This window comes from Larimichthys crocea, chromosome IX, assembly GCF_000972845.2.
Source record: "Larimichthys crocea isolate SSNF chromosome IX, L_crocea_2.0, whole genome shotgun sequence".
Classification (NCBI taxonomy): Eukaryota; Metazoa; Chordata; class Actinopteri; family Sciaenidae; genus Larimichthys; species Larimichthys crocea.
The window spans coordinates 1,148,238-1,164,755 of record NC_040019.1 but is presented as its reverse complement, the minus strand read 5'-3'; the positions used below and the strand labels follow the sequence as shown (position 1 = coordinate 1,164,755).

The 16,518-nt window shown below is 43.0% G+C and overlaps 1 protein-coding gene across 2 annotated transcripts in view; it reads left to right on the top strand.

Annotated features, from left to right (window-relative positions):
• Positions 1–187: 187 nt before the first annotated feature.
• Positions 188–16,518, top strand: part of lhfpl2a (LHFPL tetraspan subfamily member 2a) — a 37,356-nt gene continuing 21,025 nt past the window's right edge. The window contains exons 1-2 of one of the 2 annotated variants that reach the window (XM_010740515.3): positions 188–502; positions 14,722–14,793. The gene's annotated coding sequence lies outside the window, so the exon portion shown is untranslated. The remainder of the gene's footprint in view (positions 503–14,721; positions 14,794–16,518) is intronic. The other variant, XM_027282250.1, reaches the window with a different exon arrangement.

Genomic DNA, 16,518 nt, shown 5'->3' with positions numbered 1-16,518 from the left:
ATATAAACTTATTAGATAGATACATGGAATTTAACATGTGCAGGGAATTGTATGTATGCTCAACTTTTATGCGTCAAATCCAAATATATGATCATAATATGGATCCTCATCAATAACAAAGTGTTTGATGACTTTATTGTGACTTTAAATAAATAAATAATAACTTCTCATGAGTGCAGTATGAGGAGCAGTGATTGGTGGACTGGGGGAGGGAGCTAACGGGGGCAGTCACTCCCATCCAACAGTAGTCTGTCTGGGTTAGAGGAGGGCGCACAGGACGGACGGAGCCATTCATTCTTCTGTGGTCCCGGAGAAAAAACGTGGAGGATGAAGAAGAGACAGTGACGGGGTGAGGGAGAGAAAAAAAGAAAAAAGACAAACATTAAACCAGGATCAAGCCCAACAAGCAAGACCTGCACGGAGCTCAGAGAGGACGCGCAAAGATCCTGCAACTGGATTTGGAGAGGCGTCGCTTGCAAACTCGCACAGCCAGCAGTTACACGTAAGTATCTGAGCCTGGAGAGGAAAATCCTCTTTTCCTATGACACAAAACAGCTTTAATGCAACAACAGCAGGGACAGCATTCATCCGTGGAGCCGTGAGTTTTCGTTTTTAACACACTTTTCATGCGGGGGGGTTTTCCTTCCACTTTTCTCAGTTGTGGTATTTTCTGCTCGGAGCTGTGAAGGGAAACTCGTGGCAGGAAAAGCCGGGCAGGCTGATGCTTTGCCAGGCAAATGTAGAGCAATATGACCCCCCTAATAATATGTGTGACAGTCATCATAACTCATCAGTTTTTGTTTTTTTTGCCATTTATGTCGTTTATTGTTCCATTTTGGAGACATCCACGCGTCTCTTTGGTCTTCTAAGCTGGGTGACTGTGCACATGGGACTGCTAAATGAATAAACATCAGAACAGGAATGTGTTTTTAAGTTGATCCCCAAATATTGAATTAACTGTGATGAAGTCTGCAGCTCTAATGAGGATGCCAATGCAAAATCCGACTTTTATTTAGCTGTTTTGCACATTGTTACCCAGTAAAACTGTTATGAAGGATGGAAAATACACACATGTGAAAGGTTATAACTCTTGTTTGGTCATAAAAATCCACCAAAACTCAAGATAATGTTTGCAAAAGTCATTTAAAAGCTGCAGATCTTCTCATTACAGAAGCTTAAAGATGATTTAATGGGCTCTGTTTACAGAATATGCCAGAAATAACATTTAATATTCATGTTTTCAGGAGTGTTTAATCACTAGACTCATTATTTTCTTTATAATGTTGAACCACCTTGTTTCTACAGTAGCCCAGCATGGACAAACTAAACCTTGGTTCAAGTCTTGCATGGAGAGGGTGAGGGGAACGGGTTGTAGTTACACAACTACACCGCTAGAAGCCACTAAATCCTAACACTGCCCCTTTAAACAAGACAATGTCTGGATTATTTAATCTTCTGTCTGTCAAAATATTAAGTAAGAGTTGATTAATTGGCCACAGTTTGCAGCTCTGATGTAATTAATCATTATTTTCAGCCCTCGTGCAAAATCCAACTTACAAAAGCAATTTTCTCCCTTTTTTTTATTATTCATCTGTTGTTTCACACTATGTTCATTATTACCCAGTAAAAGTTTTACGGAAGCTGGAAAAGACACGTATGTGTCATAATTTCTCTAAAGCTCAAGATAATGTTTGCAAACGTCTTGTTCTGTCTGACCAGAACTCCAAATAAAATTAACTTTAACAGCCAGGACGAATAAACCCAGAAGCTGTAACTTTGTATTTATTCTCATGAAACCAATAAATGACCTAAATCTCTCAGCGTTACATGCGACCGAGATTTATTTTCCATGAGAATCCAAAAGCATCATTAACCTCAAACACCTGATCCTGCCGCTATTTAGTGCTTGTGTCCTGTTTTCCTGCTTCGTGTTTCAACAGTAAACCTGAGAACAGGTTCCCACCTGTGAACCAGTGTTTGTGTATGAAAGAGAAAGGGCTCCTGGGGGCAGAGACCTTTTTATATATTGGAAGACTCTGCGATGTAACCAAAGTCAGGAACACTGTCACGTATGTTATAAAAGAGAAGGAAAGCCCCACTTCCACTTGTGAAGTATTCATGGGAGATGCAGTCATTGTGGTAGGAAAGCTCAGATCCACTGACTGAACGTGCTAAATTATTGTAGTTCCACGTATTGTTGTCACTTTATTAGCAGCTGCGAAGCTGCAGCAACGCAGCCGCTGTGTGGTCTCGGTCACGAGTCTATATTCTGTAATTAGCTTGAGCCATTTCGCTGCAAGTGTTTTATTTTTTATTTAAGAGGCACGCAACTGAGCTTCAGATGTTTAATGATGCTTAGGTCATCCACCGAATGAGTGACTAGCTTTTAAAGATGGCTGGTTGGGTCGGTTGGTTGGGTTGGTCAGGGATTGCCAGTGGTTTGAGCTCATGTGCCAGTGCACGTGGTCCCTCAGGGCTCCGTGTTGGGGTTCATTCATTACGACCCTGCAGAACGATACTTTCCTCTAGTTTTTTGGCCACAAGAAAAGCAGGAATACATGCGTTTCCCTCTCTCGCTCTCTTTCTCTGGCAGCCTGGCAGTGCAGATGCTTTGGAAAACTTCTTTTATGTTCCTCACAACTTTCAAAGCGTGGAAAGAAAACAACTTATTACCAGCCCTCTATTCCTTTTTGCCTGGTGCAGATGATATGTAACAAAGGTTTTAACTGCTAACCCGTCACGCAGACCACATCGTGTGGCTCCTGTGCTTTTGTCGTTATAATCCAGGACGCCGGCTGCAGTTTATGGGATTGGTCAGTATGTTTCTCCTGGAATGAAAACTATTTTCAGTGGAGGATTTGATCTACATCTTCTCCGTGCATTCGGATCCTAAATAAACACTTTTTTTTTTCATGCGTCTGTGAGTGTAAATATCGCTGAGTGGTCTGCTGATGGAAATCAGACCTGGCCACTATCAGTGTGTGCTTGAAACCAAAGCCGGGATCGTAGTGTCACCATGACCAAAGTGTGAAATCCGCTAAATGAACGGCTGCGTCTGTGTCAGAGGTTAAACCAGATGACTCCAACCGAACATCTGGAAATACAGTTTGTTACAGCAGAGCCCTGCTGTGGATCTCCTTCTGCGTGGACGGCCTTGATAACAAGCCTTACTTTTATTTGCGTTGCTTTTCCTCAAACTACTTCAACTGTTGCACTTGTAACATTCACTTTCCCAGAAACATCTGTTTTTGACAGTGTGGTCATTATTTAACCCCGCGGTGTTCTTCTGGTTCTCAATCAGTGAGTTCTCAATAAAACTTTCAACAGGAGCATCTAGGAAGTGCTCTAATGAAACCAACACATCACAGAAGGTTTTTCTTTTTCTTTTTAAATACGCTTCCCCCTAAAGATTGTTTAATTTGGCTATAAAATTGACGTAATGTAAGGAAGACAGTCTTAAAATTCAGACGGATCTAAACTGGGTCACATTACGTTATAAGGTTTTTTTCCATTGCGAGTATTCCTGAGTGAATTAAAAGCAGCCGCGTGTCCGAGTTTGGAAAACTCTGTGTCACAGTCTGCAACATACGGGGCAAGAGAAAGTCATCCAAGAGGCTTTGTTCTCCCGAGATGTTCCACCGCTGTCCGTCTAAGTCTGGACTAATAGAAACTAAAGTGCCAAAAACTGCAGTTCCTCTAACGTCCACTTGAGGCTGGGTCCAGAAGTGAGTCGGTCTCCATAAGTCCCCATGTTTAAAATGTCCCGTGTGACTCAGATTATGTCATTTTTAAACTTTTCACGGCACCTGCAGTGAGTTACTTTTGTTTTGCAGCCAAACAACAGCCAGCCACGTCACCTCCATGTGAAATGTGACAGTGTGCGGCGGCCTTTGTGGTGTCCTCCTGCTCTCAAACAGCCGCTTCAACCCTCCGAATGATACTTGACCAATCTTTCTTACTCTCTACGCGTCCCCCTCTCTCTCCCCCCTCCCAGCCTCCATGCTGCGCTGTGGGGCAGTCATGCACACTGATTAGATTAGGCAGCGTGGAGCTAATCACCCTTCTCCCTCCCCTGTGGCTCCCGGTAGATGAGCCTCTCCTGGGGGGTACATCTGCTTCCAGCCAGCTCCACATCCTGCTGTTCACTGGGAAACCAGCCTCACGATAACAAAGCCCTCACCCTACACTTGTCCATCTCTATCAATTGTAGTCTGACTGTAGGTTTGTGTGGAGCGTGGAAAGAAAGAGTAACTTGTGGAGGATGAGCGAGGGGGGTCGGTCCCTTCTGTCGGGTGAAACGAGGAGAAAGAATCTGCAGTGGGTTTTGTTCCTTTTGTGGCGAGCTGAGGGTCAGTCTCGGGGGAATGCACGGCAGACAGACGGCGGGTTTTGCAGCTGCATGGCCTCCAGCACTTTATCTAGTCCCTGAGCAACTGAAGGCTCATTAAAGTCTGTCGGCTGTGTTCAACATTTCGTCTTTTAGTCAGCGTCGGGTCTCCTGCATCGTCTTTTATCAGCTGATGTTTGATTATTGATTAAGCATTCAGAGCTGTACGCAAACGATGAAAGGTCACGACCGACCACAATAGGCATCCTGTGTGTAACGTGCAGATAAGGCAGTGTCATATGTTCATTCGTTCTTTGAGCTGCATGAACGAGATTGCGCACATTGTGTTTGTGTCAGCGCCGAACGTCATAATGTGCTTTCACGTCGTGCACAAAGAAAACAATGACTACAAAGAGACAGACTCCGTGAATTTATCACCTATTCAACAAAGATCTCAGCTAATTATTATATTCATGTTCTGTGGTTGTTTGTTATGGTTGTTTAAGTGCTAAATCTGACTAATTAACATGTTTTTTCTTGATTATTAACTGTACACAAAGTTATGCTCGTTCCCTCCTACCTCCATCTTTTGTGCTGAGCTAAATTAACCTCCTACTTGCTCTTGCTTACAGAGAAAAACTGTGTATGTGTCTATATTTCTTCTTTCCCGTGTCAGGTCTAGTCTAAAACCAACCAGCTGACCAACTTTGTCGTGGGAATTTGTTTTAGATCAGTTTCATTTTGAGCTCTCTCTCCGAAGAAATCCCCCCTGATCCCGATCATCCTCGTCCTGTACTGGTTTAAAGAGTGTTTCACTTTCAGCTGCTCTCAACTCAAGAGGTTTGATTCTCCCGTGTTTGGGTCCTGGTTTCGCCGTCACCATGGAAACCCAATTTCAGTTTGGACTGGCATGCCGTCACCGGTCATTATCACGGCAAAAAGGACCAACGGTTGTAACGCTCTCCCTTCTCTCTCTCTCTCTCTCTCGTGCATCATGCCTTGGCAGACTCAGTTTTAATAGAGGTGACTCATGCTAAATATAAAGCAGGTCACTGGTTTGTGAATTCAGTTGGTAACGTGAGCAGGATTAGGTCAGTTAGTTGACTGTTTGCCCCGAGTTTGTAACTGTTGCTTTGCCTTCTTCCCACTGCAGTTAACAGTAGCTCCGTGAGTTGGTGGAAAACGCTGTTCTCCCGCTGAACCTCTTAATGTTTCCAGCTGAATCGGTTTTAAAGGAGAATCTTGTAAAATATCCTCAGATTGAGTAGATAATGCAAGAAAAAAAACAAAGAAACAAGGCTCTTGTCCTGTACTGTATAAAAAGTTTGACCTACCACCTACCTACATATAATATTGGACTAAATAGAGGTTAAAGCTTAAAGCATCCTCACTACGCACATGCAGCAGCAAAGGACGGCTGTTAAATCCTGAACCAGGCTGTAAACATGTTTATTTCTGCTGTCTAACATGGGGACTTATGGAGACTGACTCACTTCTGGAGCCAGCCTCAAGTGGACGCTTGAGGAACAGGTTTCTGCTTGCTTGCTTGTAACTAATCACAGATGTATGAACCTCTTAACCGGTCTCATAGCTTATTTTCATTTTAAATGTTGCTGTATTTGGATGGTACAACATTTATTTCTTTAAGTATCACTACAGGAAGGTGTCGTACACCGACCTTTCATCCATCCCTTACACGTTTGTTCTTGATTTTTTTTTGGACAAGTGTGTAAAATTTGGTTTAAAACGCTGAGAACTTGTAACTGAATGTTTCCACTCGACACAGAGAGGCCCTGCTGGTCACTGAGCAGAGGTCTGCCTAATGATCTGTGCAGCTGTGAATTGATTTGTAGCGTGTGGACTCTCCAGGTGAGGGTGACTACTCCACTAGACTGGGATGGGATAACGTTACAGCACCTGTGGGACCACACACACACACACACACACACACAGAGACACACACAAGCTTCAGTACAAAAAGTTTCATGGGTAAATGAAGAGATTTCTCTCCCACAGTCTGAAGCTAAACAACATCAAACAACCCCCCCCCCCCTCCTCCCGAAGCTGCAGCTATTACATGACGCAGATATGAACAGGACTTAATTGAATTTAGCCGGAATTTGCAAAGGCTGGTTTTTCCAGCCACAGGCCTGTCAACAGATGCATCCTGTTTGATACAATCTCAGGTATGATCAGCAGCAACGTGGCTCCAGTTAAATAAACACTGACACAGATTTAGCTTCGGCTCGGAGAAACCTCACCTCTCTGTGCTGTCTGAATGAAACACAAAAAGCACGTTTGCAACGAGAGTTCACTGCAGTTTTTTTGAATAGTTTCAAGCAAAAGCGAGTGCCGTTGTTTGACTGACCTTTGCTCGTCCTTGTCCTTTTATAAGACGTGCATACTTGCAGGGGATGAGGCATTTCTTTGTTTGCTGTTGTCATTCGGGGCGGGCCTCCAAAGTCGGTATTTGCCATCTGAAGACAGGCAGAGGGTTACGCCGTCGCTCACCGCATGGAGAGCGGGAGAGTAAACACAGGCGCAAGAAAAGTGAATCATAGAGGAGAGTAATAATAGTGCAGGCGTAAAAAAACAAGTTTCAGAAAGAGAATTAAAAGGAGGAGCAGGGAGTAGAAAACGTAGAGACGGAGACAGAGGGAGAAGGTACGGCTTTTTGTTTCACAATTAACCGGAGAGGTCAGACATCTGTGATCCATCTCCCAGAGGCAGGAGTCTGGAGTCCTCCTCCTCCACCTCCACCAGCGTCATGACTTCCCTTTGACGACCCTCTTTGCCCCCAGAGATCATTCACTCTGACGGGGGGGGACCTCTTTTTTAATAGCTACCTTTGACCTGCATCCATTATTCTGTCCGTCTGTGCAAAATGTACATTGTTCAGTATATTAGCACATATTCAATTTTTACAAAACGTAGACGTGTGATAGAAACCTTTCACAAACATGGCTGGTGTCCTTTTGTGCACCAGTGTTGAGACAGCTGTCCTCGTGTGACTGTTTCAGTTTGGCTCATACTCCAAAGTCAGGTCGATGCCGCTGCTCTGTTGTTCCCAAATTTAAAATCTGCATACGTCACGAACTTTATTCTTTATGTAAGGTAACATTTCCACGACGACATTGACCTGAAAACATGTCTTATTTTTGATCCCTGTATCTGACAGATTATATTGGTGCCATTAACCATTTGATTGTTACCAAATCATCATTAAGAATAGAAATGAACGGCTGCTGATGCCTGGACACGGATGCGGCCACCAGAGCTGATCGAGCTGGCCGGTAGTTAGACGTACAAAGAACGGCATAGAGAATCTGGTCGATTTTCAAAATAAAACACCCTGTGCAAACTTGTGATTGTGAAAACAGACGTAGACGTAGCTACTTACTCATGGTAGAAGTCAAGGAGAAATGACCAAATCTGAGAAAGTTAACAAAGTCTGAAACGCTCCTGACGTCACAGAGCCGTGCCCGATAGGATCCAGGGGTCAGGGTCAGGATTTCCACTTACTTTCCGTGCAATAAACCTCCTTGTCAATGGTTTACTTTCCAGAGAAGCAATAGTTCCTTTAAAAACTGTGAACTATAAAGAGTACCAGAGAAGTGTGTGCTTGTTAACCCGAACCTCATTTGTATTCGGAGTTAGAAATCTCAAATTATCTACAACGTTTGATAGACACAAGAGCTAAAATGAGAAAATATGAACTGACCTTTGGAAATGCAACGTGTTGACTGAAAACTTTCGACACCTCAAACAGCCGTTTTAAGCGTGTCCGTGTCGACATAGCTCAGTTCAGACACTTTAACGGCAGTCATGCGCTTCCCTGATCTTGTAAACACTTAGATGATCTTATCTGAGCTCTTCTCGGGACGGTTAGGCGCGTTAAAGAAGCCGTTACGGCCTCATTACCGCAGAGCCTTTTAGATTCCTGACGGCCAACAGCCCGTGACACCGAGTGGGAATCTTTATCACCGTGGGTTCACAGGTTCAGAGGCCAGACAGGAAACACGATGCCTCTTTGTGTTTTTTTTTTTTTTCTAGACGTGATAACGCAATTTGGCGAACATTAGTGAGGCTGTGGCACATAGAGGAGGGGAATGAGTGTGTGTGTGTGAACTCACGTGAAACCCCTTTGCTCATTATGTCTGTCATCATGTCTGGGAGAAGCTTGGCTCACATCCAATCCAGAGAAATTACCCTCCTATGCACATTAAAGAGCACTTAATACACCTGTCTTTTATCATAAAAGGAGACGTCAGTAATGAGTCGACCACATCTGAACGAAGATGATTAAAAGTCAGTTAAAAGTCGTGATTTATAATTTTTTTCTTTCCCTCCTCTTTGATTTCATATCTGGTCTTTCCCTTTTTTTAAAGCAGCCTCGCTGAACGATGCAGCTGCAGCCATCTGTTGTGTTTAACGTTGAGCTAACAGAGTAATCACTGCAAGGTGATGTCATCTCTGTGTGTGCTGTGTGCGGTCTGTGGTTTACAGGCAACACGCATACACGTATGCATGCATGTAACGCACACACACATAAGAGAGGAAATTGGATAGAGTGTGCATAATCATTGCATTAGTGCAGAGTGTGCAATCAGTGTACGCCTCAGGGAGTAAAACACACCTTGTGTTTTTACTTTACGGACCGAGTCCCTTTTTGTAATGGCTTGTGCTGCGGTGTTAAGTGTTTTGGGGTGTGTGTTTGTGTCAAAGGGAATTAGGGAGCTAACTGAGGAGATAGGGCTGGACGTCAGTGACGTGATGTCATGCAAAAAAAGGGGGGCGTGATGTCGCCGAGGATCGATTTTCATGCACAGATCTTTGACCATTGACAATAACTACAAGTCCCAATGTGCATTTCATCAACAAACATCCAATCGTTTTGCTGTTGACGGTTAGTGGAAGACCTCTGACCGGCTGCCTCTCCATGGCAATGACGACTGAGGCTCATGGGTATCGTAATATTTAAACCATCGACAATGTAAAACCTGGAAGTCATATCCGTGACGTCACCCACTCAGAATATGCAGCTCCATGTTGGCAGTCCTGCCTCCGTCGCCTCCTGGAAGAGGTGCAGCTGAATGAAGCCTGGTTGCTCAAAGAAACCACCTGTAACAGCACCTACCTGTCAGTCAAAGCGTCCACGCTCTTAATCCTGCATAACTTTAAGCCTTAATATAATCTGAACAGGTGAGTTGTATATAAATTCACCCTCAGTACAGTTGTCATGAACGGGGAAATTAGCTACAGAGACCAAAACTGTTTTTTGTACCAGGCTGTAAACATGTTTATTTCTGCTGTCTAACATGGGGACTGACTCACTTCTGGAGCCAGCCTCAAGTGGACGTTTGAGGAACTTCTCGACTCTATTGGACACAAACTACACAAGGCTCAGTGTGGCTGTGAGCAGCATTGTTTCTGCCTCTCAGTCGCCATCAACAGGCCCGAAAAAACTCACACCCAAACCCAGAGCGGAAGCTGCACAGGCACCAGAAACCCGACGGTTTTTCCTCTTCTCTTTGAAGAGCTCCTGGCAAGGCTTTCAAAGCCCTTCTGTCTCCGCGCTGGCTCCTAAAATAATGTGCGGTAAATGTAATACAGCTGCCCAGCTGAGCAGGAGCAGACAATGCTTATTATTCTCCAGAACAATAATTGCATTTTGTTTTTTTGTATGTGTGTGTCTCACCGTTATTTTGTGCTTTCCATACATTTTACACGACAGAGTCGAGCGTCATTATCAGCTGCCGCTTGTTTTTTATTTTATTTTACAGTGCTGCAAAATATTGTCCCACATGTATGATACTGAATCCACTGTGCTGCCACTGAGCGGTTTCTGCGGTGCTGATGCAGCAACAGTTTTTTAGTCCTATAAAAAATGTTCCAGTGACACACACACACACACACACACACACACACACACACTAACACACTGGCTGCTCAGCACAATGATGAGGTCATTGTTGGTCACGTCTGTTTTGTATTGTATGAATACACAGCAGCTGTAATGCCCATCCAGTTTCCAGTCTTAAGATAGGGGGCTTATATAACCTGGTTTACACTTACAATATTGTGTTTCTGTAAACTCCAGAAACAGATGTTCCCACATGGTTAACAACTGTAAATCTAAAGTTTTTACTGTTCACACACACTTTAGATAAACATGCTGTATTTGACCTTTCGGATCAGCCAGGTGTGCTGCACCAGGCTTGCTACCTGGTCTTCATGACTCCATCAGCGATCAGTCTAAAGAAGCAGTGCATCGCAGTGATTAGTGTTGCACAGCGAACGGAGCTGGGTTGCTTGTTTCTCCCTAACACCTGTGTTGTGTATGGTTAAGCCTGGAGGGGTGAGTGCTGCTGAGCTGGTTATTTTAATGAGAGTGCTCTCTGCTCAGCCTCACATGCCTCTCATTACTGCCCAGAGACCCTGAGAGTGAAGAGACGAGGAGAGGAAGGATCGCAGGGATGGATGTTAAACAGATGACTCGTCTTCTTCTCATCCCTCGCTGCCAGATGCAATATTAAGTGCTTGATGCGTCGCAGCCTCGACGGAGTCGACTCTTTAAATTTAGATTACACAGAATCCACAGTTTGCCAGTCGTGGCCCCGTGCATTTGCAGCTACTGAAACACTTACAGGATCAGTTTGACTCTTTTGCCAACGCTCTGGCACAATTAAGGTTACGATCGATCGTCTGGATGGTCCATAAAACATCAAAACAAATGCAAGATGACGTCCTTTTAAATGTCTTGTTTTGTCCGACCAACAGTCAAAAACAACCAAAATATTAGCCGGAAAACCTAGACTTTAATTAATGAATCGTCAAAATAGCTGATTGACTTTGTTTTGAAGGCCAAAGGAAATAAAACGAATCCAAACAAAAGAGATAACGTGATTAATTATTGTCCTTATGCCCTTATTCTAAGCTAATCCACCCTCAGATATGACAGTGGTATCAATCTTGTCATCTAACTCTCTGCACAAAAGTTAAATATTTCCCCCCAAATGTTAAAGCAATCCCTTTTTTAAATGTTGACAACCCGCATACTTCCACTTCCATCCAGCTCCCCCGTTCCCAGAGCCCTTTAAATACTATAAGAAAGACCCCTTTGTGGTGAGCCCGGCTGCAGTGAACATACCTACAGACATCCCCCTCCACCCCCCAGTCCCCACATAATAGCCTGCCCCCAACTGTGGAAGGGTTCAACAGCTCAGCTCCAGCATCTAACACCACCTTAGCTTAAGTTTAGTGCATGTAGAGGCTGGATTGTACCACTTGTGGTGAAATCTCTTCAATTTGTGCATCCACTTCTGTAATTGGAGAACGCCCAAGGGGAATTTACACCGCCGTCCGCAAGCTCCACCTTTTTGTTCTCGCTGCCTTTATCTCTGTTATTACGAATTTCATGGAACTTATCTGTAAAATCGAGGTTCCTCTTCATCAGATCAACTCAACTGGTTGCGATAAGACCCCTCACGTGAACTTCATACACTTACAAAACCAAAACACAGCAAGTGTGCAGTCGATTTCAGGTCTTCATCTTCCCCGAAATACACAAGTATTAACATTTTATTGAAGCATTGATTTAGAGGCCTGCTCTATGGCTGGTATGCTGTTTATTAGTGTAGTGATCCCAGTGAAGCTTCTGTGGAAACTGTGTATTATTTCAAGCTTATTCCAAAGTTCTTGTGGCTTGTTTTTCCACTGTTCAGAAACCTGATGCCAATGTTGATTATAGCTTATTTGATTATGTTATATTTCCCTATCAGAGTATCACTTTGCACAAAAACAAAAGGTGTACAGTTGCGTGTTTCGGCAGACTTTCGAGGTCACACCTGCCGCTGTGAGGCGGGTCGGGTTCAGAATGACGTCAGTGTAGGGACGGGGTTGGATCCTTTTTGAAAACTTTATTGAATTTTTTTGGATAGTTTGTCTGTTTGAGGGATAAAGATGATGAGTTCTTGAGATTGCTCTGTGCTGCTACTGGACCCTGCATAAAGTGCTCCACAATGTTTGTCACTGTTTTGAAAAACCTGTGTCGAGGAGTTAAATCTGGGCCAACTGTACTTGGTTGTAGATCCACAAAGATGTTTCACCGAGGCTTCTTTCTTCTACAACCAAGTCCAGTCGTCCCAGATTGAACTCTTCCCCCACGAAAGACGACTGAGAACCTTTACAGATTAAATCAGCACGTGTTTGCATACCTGTACCAGAAACTGTATCTATCATGAAGGAGGGTTTGATTTTGTTGCGAGTTTAACTGGGTATGGATCCAAACAGATATCTGCACAAACACTAATGTGTTGCCCTGCAATGATATCATTCATTTGGAGTCATGTTTTAATCTCTTTAAGCTCAATTTTTGGTCTCCACCAACTCTGGGTTAATCAGAGAAGAGGTGGAGTTGCCACAGAAACATTGTCCTCTGCTGTCACGTGATTCATCTATCTGCACAAACACTACCTTTAGCTTCCATTCGAGATGTGCAATGAATCGCCACTGTGGCGATTTTGTTAGTGGAAATCTCTGCAATCCTCTTTACCGTCTGACTACTGAAGTCAAACTATTGACGTGACTGTTAACCAAGCTGAGTGCTGCTTGCTCTCTGAACTGTATCCATTAAAAAGCCTCAACAGTGTAGATAAAAGGGAAGCGAGTCGGCCATTAGTTAATTATCTACAGCCTGACGTATGTGTGCCATTAACAGGGGGGAGTAACCCGAATCTGCTGATGACGCCGTGTTTGATGAGTTTTCCTTGGTTAGTTCAAAAGGAAGGATTGCTCTGTTTGCATCATGGATATATTGACCCAGTGAAGGTTGAGTATTTGTAGAGGTACTTCTACTTATTCGAATTATTACAGAGTGTATAGCGGAGGCCGCCTCACCTTTTAAAAGAGACCACTTCCCCCTAATGTTACAAGAAATTGTTATACTCTTATAAAACCAATTAAAGCAGCAACTCATTGGCAAGCTGTAAACAAAACATGGACATATTATCACCCTATGAAATTGTTGTTGCTGGGAAGATAAAACAACAATAGTATCATTTATTTGGAGTTTTAATCTCTTGAAGCTCAGTTTTTGGTCTCCACCAAGTCCGGTTTATCTAGAGCTTTTCAAGCACCCTGAAAAACCAAAACAAAGAGCTGAAAGATGCTAAAACTCTTTTCATATTATACACTAGATTTCATTACTGTTTTTTATCCATTGCTAATGTATAAATATTAAATTGTGTCGCCCTAACCTTCAGGGAAAAGAGCAGAGAGGAATATATACAACAAATATCACGATAGAAAGTAAGTCAATTTATTTATTAAGTGTTAGGCACCAAAGCTTCCCGTGATACAGCGTGCACGGCAAACAAATGAGGCATTGTTCCTTTTTAATCACATCAAACGTAAAGAGACCGAACGTGAAACACAGGAACTTTAGTCTGCCTTCATGTGGCATAGAAAACAAATCGGGACATTCTGCTGACGTCTAATGTTGTGACACTTTGGACAATAGAACAAAAAGATCACACAGGAGACACTTTCCACCTTCCTCTGAAGTCCAGTTTCCACCGCCAGAGGCGAGATACCACATCGTGACTGGGCACAAACAGACCAGATCGGATAATTTTGGTAGTAGAACTATATTGGTTTAATTTGAATAACACTACAAGATGTATCACAAACCAGTCTTATCTAATACTTTTGCAAGCTCCCTCGTCCAGGAATAATTAAAGATCACAGTAAAGTTTCGTAAGTCTGGTATCCATCCTCATGCCGCACTTATATAAAAGAGTGAGGCAGCTGTTTAGGCCTTCATCTAGTAATAAATAAATACTTTTGAGCAGTCAGCCCAGTTATTCAAACACTTCCCATGGGTTGCACATGAAACATGAGTGAAGTTCAAGTTAGTTGGACTCGTGTTTAAACTTGTATGTCTGTGTTTTTGATTTTTAAGGATTAGGATACGGGGAAATGTGTTTGAGGTATTTTAAAGTTTACAACACCTTTCACCCAAGCGCTTACTGTAAGACTTATCCCACTTATTGACTTGTTTGGGTTATATAACACGCGTACAATGTGTTTTGTTGTGTTAAACATTATGCAACTCTGCCACATGAACCCACGTAATGTTAGATGAGGGATGCAGACATCAGCGTCTCCTTGTTTTTTTTGTTTTTTTTATGAACATGTGAAACAGTTTAAACTCTTTCTCCAGGTGCAGTCGCTCCTCTGTCTCAGGTTTAGATGGAAAATACCGACGAGCGGAGAAAAGAAAAAGATGCTCGTTTAGTTGTCGGAGCCAAACGATGACTGAAGCGTTGCTCTCTGGAGATGGTATGGTTTTGTGATTTGGACTCATCATTGCATTGTTCCTGCTGTCTCTACAGGTTCGGACAGGACTCTTACATCATTTTGGATTTAGCTGAAGATTCGTCTCTGCGTCCACTTCGACACAAGAGGTCGGTGTTTTTAAATTTCATCCGTCCTCTTTAATCCTGTCACACTCTATAGAACTTATCCTCAGGAGACCGGCCGGTGTTGTGTAGACTAACCAGACAAACAGAAACGTGGCTTCCTGCCTGCCTTGTTATGATATTATTGGGGTTCCTGGCACCTGTCCGTTACCAGCGGATACACAAACAGTTCCCATGGCCTCTATTGTTTTTGGGGGCAGGTGTTATCTATCATGACTCCCCCTTTAAAGGCCTTTTTATTTTCTCCGTCTATGAGCAGTTTCTTCCTACATGAAGTCATCTGTGAAATAACAGTGTTGTCATACTGTTGTGGAGTTGTTTTCCTTTTGTTACCCGGACACTGTCAAACAAATCAGGATCAATCCACGTCCACATTTGAGTATTAAAACTTTTAACTAACAATAACTGAGGATGTTTTTTTTGCCGAACTTTAAAACCTGAGTGTTTAATGTTAAACAGACTTGGACTAGTAAGTAGGTAGTATCAGCTGGCTGCTATGTCTTGTGTTGTTGTTGTCCTTGCTTGTTGTTTACAGATCGTCAGTAATTTACACTCTGAAACCGGAGCGTCAAATCGCAAAAATACGAACTTCTGGCAGAAGTCGTAAACATTTGTAAAGATTCTTCCGTTTCCACGATGACAGCGTTGTCAGTCTTACGCACATCCCTTCAGATAAAGTCTTAGTATTAAGTATTAAGTGGCTTTTTAAATCAGCAGTTCACTGAAACAAAGAAACTTCATGAAACTTGTGCCAAAGAGTTGTTGTTTTTTTTCTTCTCAGATTTATTTATCTGGATAATTTTTAAGGCGCGTGGAGGTAAAATGATCCAGTAATTTGCAAAAAAAGCAAAGATAAGATAAGATATTGTTCAGTTTTCATTGATGCTGTGTCGTTTATATTATTGTTATGTTGTATTATACTAAGGAGCGTTTCTATTAACTGGAACCTGAGTCTATATTTTCCACTTCCTGTGAATCATCTTTTTTAAATGATCCGTCCAGTTGACTGAATGTGATTCAGCTTCCAGTCCGTGCTGTATTTTCATTGTCCGCCACGCTGACTCTTACAATCTGTCCCGTATATTTATCTGGATGGAGTAGGAAGTTGAGGTGGGCGTGTTATAGGGGGCGGGCGTGTTTTTCCAATATGGAATCGGGAGATAATGAGCAGGGGACCACCTGCGAAGGTCATTTCAAAGTGGAAAGCCCCCCGCTCTAAGACAATAAACAGTATAATCGTTTGTCATATCGCGGCCTAAAAATAGGGCGACTTCATGTCAGTGGTCTGCTTCCTGTTATCTCGTACTTGTTTTTGACTGGACCTCCTTTGTCCTCGTGCTCTACAGCGGATACATCAACGGGAACGGGCCGAAGTTTAATCTTCAAACTTATTTCTAACCTCATATATGTTTTTGTTTCTGCCTAATCACCGTCAGCTGTTCGCCGGGAATATCTCAGCTCATTTATTCCGGAAATATGAATCATGACAGTTTGTATTTATCCTGCCATGTCAGCTCTAATTCGAACGTGTTTCCTATTGTGTCTGCTCGATGGTGTGAGGTGTTTTGATGGAATTTGACATGGACAGGTTTTTGCGTGACTCTTTCAACTCTCATGTCTTTGTCCGGGAGCGAAAGCACTTCTCACTTTACTCCCTTTCGAAACCAGTCCGACAATAGCAACACGCTTCTTCATTTTTCAGCTTCCCAC